This window comes from Cryptomeria japonica, chromosome 10, assembly GCF_030272615.1.
Source record: "Cryptomeria japonica chromosome 10, Sugi_1.0, whole genome shotgun sequence".
Classification (NCBI taxonomy): Eukaryota; Viridiplantae; Streptophyta; class Pinopsida; order Cupressales; family Cupressaceae; genus Cryptomeria; species Cryptomeria japonica.
The window spans coordinates 204,700,372-204,709,072 of record NC_081414.1 but is presented as its reverse complement, the minus strand read 5'-3'; positions in this window follow the sequence as shown (position 1 = coordinate 204,709,072).

The following is an 8,701-nucleotide window of genomic DNA, read 5'->3' as shown; positions in this document are numbered from 1 at the left end:
TAGGACTTAATTGGGCAAGTTGCCTTATTTTGAGGCTTTTTTGGGAGAAGAAACAAAATTAATTGTTTCTTTACTTCTCTGTTAAGCTTTCAAATGGTTTTATTTCTCATTTTGAATCTCTCTTATAGAGCTAAAGGTTTTTCTTCTTTGAATATTGTTGCGGGTACATTTCCTTGTTATTTCCTTATGTTTTCAGGTGCTAGAAACGACACTTTGCAATGGATACTCCCATTCAACTTCTCTCATCCAAGAGACATATGACTTTTTTAGGAGAAATCAAGGAAAAAAGGATGAGGGAAGGCCTCAATGAACAACATTTTGTAATCTCTAAAGTAATAAACAAATTTTAGGAGATCATTTTTTTAGAACAAACCATAAATATGAGGTAAACATGGATATCCCAGTTGTATTTGTAGCTACTCTCCTTCACCGTGGTTTGCCAAAAGACAAAACAGAGAAGCTTTGCAGAAAGGCATTCAAGGCGGATTTGCTTGGTGGATTGAGTAATGTTCTGCAGAACGTTGATGAAAAATTGATCATTCCTTTGCTAATTAATTTCAATGTAACAATTAGAAATGGAAAACCTCCTCCTAAGTTTCCCATTTTATACTTTGAGGATGAGAAAATGTTTAAAGCAAGGGATTTTATGATAAAAGAAAATGCAAATTTCCTCTAGGCTATCTTCAAGTTGACAAAATCCCTTGACGGGTGTTGGATAAGAAAGTACTTAGAGTTTCATGGATTGATAGATTTAGCCCTGGAAGCGAGAGAAGAAGATTGGGAAGCTGAACTGAATTAAGTTTTTGCTCGTGGAGGCCTTGAACCATCAGAAAAGATATATTGCTTTCCTAAACCTCCTGCAATTGTTTTGGGTAGGCAGGTTTCGACGATTGTCCACTAGGTGGACACTTCAATTATCTATGCCTCTGCCTCTACTTTTGCTTCGGCCTTGTCTGCCTCCACTCCTTCATCTTTAGGGTTATGAATTTCTAGTCGTCATGGTCGGGTGGCTTTAAGTTTGCGACAAGTTATGATCGGGTTAGGTCTTCCAGTTTTCTTCCTCTTCAGTATTGGTAGACTTAATTTTTTGGCTAGCTGTTAATGTTTTTTGGATAGCTTATGGATAACTTCTAGTTTATGCCCAAACAGATCTATGGGCAAAATTTTGTATATTTTTATCATGGACATTTTTTCATAGACAGTTCCAAACTTTTATTATGTATTTTATATTATAGCTAACACAATATTTCCAACCTCGTCCCTTTGTTGATAAAAAAAACTTAGAACAACTTAGAATATCCTACTAAAGTAGCCTTATTTCTTTGAAACATGAGTGGTCATATTGCTGAGACTATTGCACATGCATGACGTTTAGACAGACACCACATTCATCTTCATCTTAGGTTCTATTCTAATAATACTTGGGCTTGCAAATTATGAAAAAGATTCCCCCAACCAATTTCACAAGCAGCATCATCCACTATCTTGGCTATTGTGTAAAAAGAGAATACAAACATTGAAGTCACCAAGTACATAAATATACTACTTCATTATTGGTTGAGTTTAGGTAATGGAAATTTAGATAGTATAATAGTTTCTAATGTTCATCCAAGCATATTAAGTTCTTAGCACCCAACAAATTCAAAGTCAAACTTATTTCAAAAAAATCATCAAGTTGTATTCAAAATGGCAAAAAAGCCAATTGGCCCTTGATTTAATAGTGAAGTTGAAAGGTTCTAAATGAGCTCCACCAAGAATCAAGTCTTGTTGATTGCAAGGTCTTGACATAATACGGAATGAGTCAAAGATAATGCCTCAAGCAACTTTAACAAAATGAATAGCCCTCAATTTTTGACTCTTAACCAAAGAGATTTCAACACCATAAACAATAATAAAAGCCCTCTGAAAAAGTAAAAGAGATATTTTTAAGATAAATGTATAAGGATAATAAAAGAAAATAGATTTTAACACCATAAACAATTGTTTCTACTTAGAACTTAGACTAATCATGTGACCATTAACTCCAATCATTGGTACAAAAATGCCAAAATTCTTTATCATGATCATGTCCAACCATCTATCCAAGTCAATTCTAAGCTTTTTAATTGTCATTCTATAGATAGTATTGTTCTCAAGGCCACTTTCATTGTCTAAGTCAACAGAAGCCCACAATATGTAAATTCTAAATCACGCATCTCTCACTTAATCCAATTATTTGGGTAACCCATATTGTTAATCTCTAAAGTAGGTCTATCACTTTCAAATTCATAATTCCATGGACATTCCATTTCATCCACCCTTATATTCAAATTTGGAAGGTCATGAACTAGGAAATGCCTACACCACTATTATTGAAAGCTCCTTGCTACATTTGATTTATCTCAAAGAAATAAGAAACTATAAAGTTACAAGCCAAATAACAAGCTTGATTGCTAAGGAACCACTAAAATGATCATCAAATTGAAAAACTTAAGAGACACTAGATACAAGGGTGACTATTTGTTTATGGCTCCCAATGAAGCTTTTAATATATTTCCATGACACAATTTGATTGTTACTAAATTTGAATTCTTACTAAGATGCTTATATCTAGATATCCATTGCATAATATGAATGAAACATTAGCACCTTACATCAGATGGTTTCCAACTTTGTCTAAGATGATGTAGAGGACATATTGTTATAAAAATTTACAATGCAAAATTATGGAGAGAAAAACAATAAACACTAAACACAAATTAATGTGTAAAACTTTGGTAAAATTATACCAAGAAAAAAACTATAGGCAAAGATCTTTTGTATTGTATTACTTAACAATCTTCATAGTTACAACAATCTTCAAAAAGGTATTCAAAAACATGAATTTGACATTTGAGTTGCAAAGTCCTAATTGAAGACAACTTTCCAAAAATAGAAAGTATGACTCATGCAACTATATGTCAGACAAATGTCAAAATGCTAAAATTAGTAAGTCCCAAAAAGAATTTTTGGCTTTGCCGAAGAAAACCTTTGACATGGCAAGGGAGCTATACATACTATCCAAAATTAGCCCATCTACAGCCCTTGATCTTCAAGCCCTCCGCTTGAAACTTGGTCGTTTAGACAAAAACTGTTGCACCCCATGCCACTATTCATCATCACTAAAATAACACTAGTGGTACCCACCCCTAACTATTCGTCATGGAATAACACTAGAATTGATTTCATATTCCAACAAATCTTCCAAGAACTTCAAAGGGCAAAAGCAATTTTACCTTATAGAAAACATTATCACTACTCTTATTTCCTTAGCTATTCAAATAAAAGTCCTAGAAGAAATTTAGACGAAATTATATATACTTTATTTGTTTTATGATGCGCATAGTCTTAAGGTCAATGGTAGGGCCAAGTGTATTTACGCAGTCACACATTTTTTTATTAAGGATTGCAAAGTTGCATGCAACGAGAATAAGATAACTGGAAACTAGGGAGGAAGGCAATCGTAATAAGGTAGATAGCATTCATGAAGATATTTCACCATAAGGAGAGGGAGATAGGAGTTAATGTGGCATTTATAAAATATTTCACCTTCTCTCAAAACATGGAAACGTGAACTTCTAATAGCCACCCCTAAAGATACGGATTCTTTAAGCAATGAGTTATCTATAAATTGAGCAAGTGCCTTTTTCTTCATAGGTGGCATGCTCCTTTGTAGTTCAAACATTTGATAAAGTGGAAATAATTGGGAGCCAATGCTAATGGACTTGATAAATGTGTTACAGTCTTGTGGTGTCTTGCAAGAACAAAGAATGCAAAACATGGCCCACATAAAAGTGGTATATAACCATAATAAGTGTTTCGTGATGATGATCTTGATGAGCTTTGAGAGCTAATTACATTTTGTTGGACACATTTTTTGTATTTTGTTACAACTCAAGTACAAACCTATTTTATAAATGCTAAATTTGGATAGTATGTACCATATATGTAATGCAATGTGGAGTTACCTTTTCTATACTTATATTTTTTTGATTGTTTGAACTTCTTGTTTCCTAAACTTCAAGGGTGTTGTTTCATTGCCATACCCACTACCAAAAACATACAGATTCTATGAAACCTAGGTTCTACATGTAGTACTTTTAAAAGGGCCAATTAAACCTCATATATATCTAGCTCTTCTTAGATTCCCTTGACATTGTTCATGATTATCCCAACTAAAAACATACAAGGTTAGATGGTTCATTACAACCTCTACTATTGTATTTCTTGAAAAAATCCATTTCTCAAGGTATAATAGTTCAACTTCAACTTCACTTTTGACCACAACTTCAAAGTAAAATTCTCTTTATAAATTATTTTGACATCTAGGCCTCCCTTTCAGCTTTTGGAGTATTGATTGCCCTAAAAGAAATCGAATGGAGCTCCCACCACTTGCCTCTGCACCATCCATAGGAGTAGCCCTTCCCCTGCCCTTTATAGGTTTGTCTAGGGGGAGTTATGTTCAAGTTAGCGCCCATCGTCCTAGTTGTTCTCCTTGTCATGTTTCTCCAATAGATTTGGTTTCTCCTACCTGTGGGTTGTCCCCTATACATGGGATTGTGATTGCCTTTACTTGACATGGTGCTCTGTAAGGTGTTGTTGCTACCCTTGGGTGGACTTTGTTGCCTAGGGTTGTCACTATTGTGACTAACAAACCTAAGGTTATTTTTTATGTTGCCATCAATGGTTTTGCCCCTCCTCTGGTGTCTGGAATTTCTGTAAGGGCTCAAAGTTTTGCTCAAGCTGCAAGGTTTGGTCATGCTTGTCCACAACGTGTGTTTCAACCTCTCGTGACAAATCATCCCCAATAGTGGTTTGTGGTGTAAAAGTGGCTAAAAAGAGGATTTCTATCAATGTAGAGGTTTAGTGTGTCATTTTTGTAATGTCTGGCCTTCTTTTCCTAACTTGCACAACTAGGTTATGACTTCTTGGAAGCCTCTTTTGGATGGTAAGTTTGAGCTCTTCCCCTATGCTAAAGATTTTTTTTTGCTTCTTTTTCATCTTCAAATAACAAAAACTTGCTACTAGGTCAACTATGGTTTTGGGGAGAGCACTCTCTCTCAGCCAAACCTTGGTCTTCTTCCTTTAAACCCCTTATCGAACCACTTAATGTGTCTCATGTGAATTAGACTTCTGAATCTTCCCTTTCAATTTTGGGAGGATTCTTGTTATGAGGCCATCAACAACTCTATTAGTCATTCTTTGAATGTTGATGATTCCACTTCTCAAATGGGGTATTCTATTTATGCTTGCATTTTGGTGGATATTGACATCTCCAAGCCTCTTCACAAGGATGTTGTTTTGATTGTTGGGGATAGGCCTCAAACACAACCACTAAATTGAGGGCCTCCCCTTCAAATATCATCATTGCTTCACTACCAATCAATTAGCTTCGAATTGCTCTCTTTCGCGTCAGAAAGGAACTGCTACTTGGTGGAAGAATGCTACAAAGGACCACTTAAACTATCTAAGATCTAGTCTCTTCGGAGGATGGCACCTACAATTATTTTGATGAGTGGCTTACTTTTGGTGTGGCATTGTTGTGCCTTGAGATTCCTCCTACATGTTCTACTCTTGTTGTATCGATGTCTTCCTCTTAGGTTTCATCTTCTCATGTGGTTGATGACTACCATTCACCTTATCATCTGTTAGTCCCCCTTTAGCTATTGGTCCCCAAGTTGGGGGGGGTCACCTTATGTTTCTACTTGTAGTGGGATCTTGGATGATATTATTGCTAGGATTGGAATTTGTAGAAGGAAAAGAGGTCCTTCTACCTCATCCCAAGCTCTTTCTTTTGTTGCTAAATATAAGTCTTTAGAATAGGGTTGGGAACCTTGTTTCCCACTAGTTCTTTGCTCTTGTAAAAAACATTTGTCTTTGGTTGGTTTTTCTAGTCTTCACTGTTGGTGACTAGCCGTGCTTGTCTCAAAGGTTGTTTTTTATTGTAACAGGTCTAGGCCCTTTCCCATGCTTATCTAATCAAAACTTTTAGAGCATTGATGAGGCAAGGAGGAGAGGTTTTGGATACCCTTGGGCTATCCTTTAAGCACAAGGCACAATTGGGTTGTTCCCTTTGTCTACTTACAATGAAACGGTGTTGGATTTTGGTGTGGACATCCACTCCAACATGGGTTGTAGCTCCCCCTGCAAGGAGAAAAACAGAAAACCTAAAGTTGTGATTGTGAGCCCTTCACTTGTGACTTGTACTTCCTTGAAAAAAGGTAGGAGTATTCATTTTTGTCTTACTCCTCTCCAAAGTCCTTTAGTTACTTTTGGTTTCAAACAACCTTGAATGTTGGTTTGATGTCCCTTTTCTTTGAGTTTGTTGGCTCTATAGCCCGTTGTCCCTTTTCAAGGGTCCTTTTTAGGCCCATACCTTTGTCTTCATTGTCCCATGTTACTTGTTGATCTTGTTGTAAAAGTTTTTTTTATCCTTCAAAAACCTATTCCCAATTTATTGCTCAGTTAAAAAGCGTTTACCTTAATCAAAACTTTTGGATGTGTTGCACATTACACTCCTTTTGCAACAAAGTTCAAGATTACCATTTTCTTCTAATACTATTAAATACCTTTGCCAATTTGGTGCTATGTTGTCTCATTTACCATATCACAAAAATCACTCATTACATTTAAGTTGGCATGCTGATTGGTATCTTTTATCATGCCTAAATTATTTCCTTTGTCCTTTATCCAAATTATTATGTGCATTCCAATGTTTCACTGCAATCACTCTTGGCCCAAAGACTCATCTCACAAGGCCTGTGACGGTGTTAAGACAACTTGCCATCTTGGGTAATACAAGGTTTTTCATCTCAGCTCACTAATTTTCAAGATAAATACTTGGAAAATTTTGAAGCTGAATGAGGATGTTCAGGAGTATCCTTCAAAATCTTCCTTAAACTGCTATCAAAAGTTGGCCAACGCTTTGTTCATCTCAGCTCACTAATTTTCAAGATAAATACTTGGAACAATTTGAAGCTGAATGAGGATGCTTAGAAGTATTCCTTCAAAATCTTCTTTCACCGCTGTCAAATGTTGGCCAACACTTTGTTATGATCCTATAACATTCCATGAAACCTCCGAAATTTTTCCATATGTATACTATAAAGATGTCTATATGGTAGAATTGCAACTTTTCTAGTTGTATGTTTCTGCCACTTACACTTTGCAACAGACACTTCAAAGTCAGCTGGCCTGCTTAGGTGTTGGGAATTCAGCATTACTACAACCATATCAGAATTTACTCCAGCGAATTCTACATAAGGTTGGAAATTTGAGACATTTTATATTTTATAGTGTTTTTTCAATCTTAAATGAATTATATCATATCATCACCAGACTAATTTGAAAGAGTATCAACAAAATATTTTATTTGAATAAGCGATGGTATCAAGAAACGATTCTTGCAGAGTTCATTTTGATAAATCAACCAAACAATAGGTGCTTTTCGAGAGTTTCTAGTTATTCCATGGGAACATAAGAAACCTTTGTGGATCCACTCCACTTTGAATCTTCTGTTAGTAATAAATTCAATTCCTATATCAGCTCTGCATAACTTGATAGACTCCACTCCTACATATAACCATTATGCATCCCAGGTTCTATAGTTTTTCAAGACTAATCCCCCACTAATATGCCATTATGCACCCTGCATTATTTAGAAATTAATTGTTCATTTGGCAGCCCATTGGTCCACTTGATTTGTTTTCAACTTCTCAAAGATGACCAAAATCACACTTTCATGACTAGAATTTTTTGCATTGCAGTGGCCCTACCAAATTTAACAAGTTACAAACCTTCAGAGTTCAACGGTGACCTTTTTAACTTTTGAAGTTGTGTCTTTGAGATTCATTTCCTCTGTCCTCTAGTTCGTACTTCAGTTTACGAGCTTCACTTTCCATAATCAATTTTTTATATATTATTTTCAGTTTAGTAATTTGATTTATCTTTGGGCCTAGTCAGCTTCCTTGTGTTTATGCATAAACTTTTAAAAGCAGCGATCTAATTTCCACATGCAAGGAATTGTTGGCTGCGAGGAATCTTGGGATTTAAATAATTGCAAGAATTGTGAGGTCGACTTTGTCTAAAAAGTCATGCTTCAAGATTTCTCCAATCTCAAAGGTATGGAATTAATGGAATTCAGGGTTTGCTCTGCATCATACAATCCTGCAGCAGATAATCCTCGTCATCAACAACTTTGGTTCCTCTTAATACACATAATCAAGGAAATCTGCATACTGTATGCAGTTGACAGGCCATAAAATGTTATCCAGGCCAGCAGTTTCCAGTGGCCTAGCACTGCTTTTAGCAGTTTTCCCCACATATTTAGGAATGTGTTCCAGCTGTTGCATGTGTCTCATCTTCCTCTGATAATCAGAGGCTCCATGCCACACTATTGTTTCTCCCTTCCAATCACTCCTCCCAGTTGCCCTCTCTTTCGACAAATCCATAGCAATATCAGAATCTAAATACAAACTCCCCATAAGAAGGGTGTCTATTTGCATCATTATTTACAAGTGGTCGAAAAAAACAATAGGATAATGTCTTCACATGCTTCCTTGTTTTTCCTTTAGACTTCGTATAATCCTTTGAGTTTTTTCTTTCCATACAAACACTAGTCATCATCCATTACTCTAAGAATAACATTTGAAAGTAACTCATGGACTTGCGTTTCATCATATCA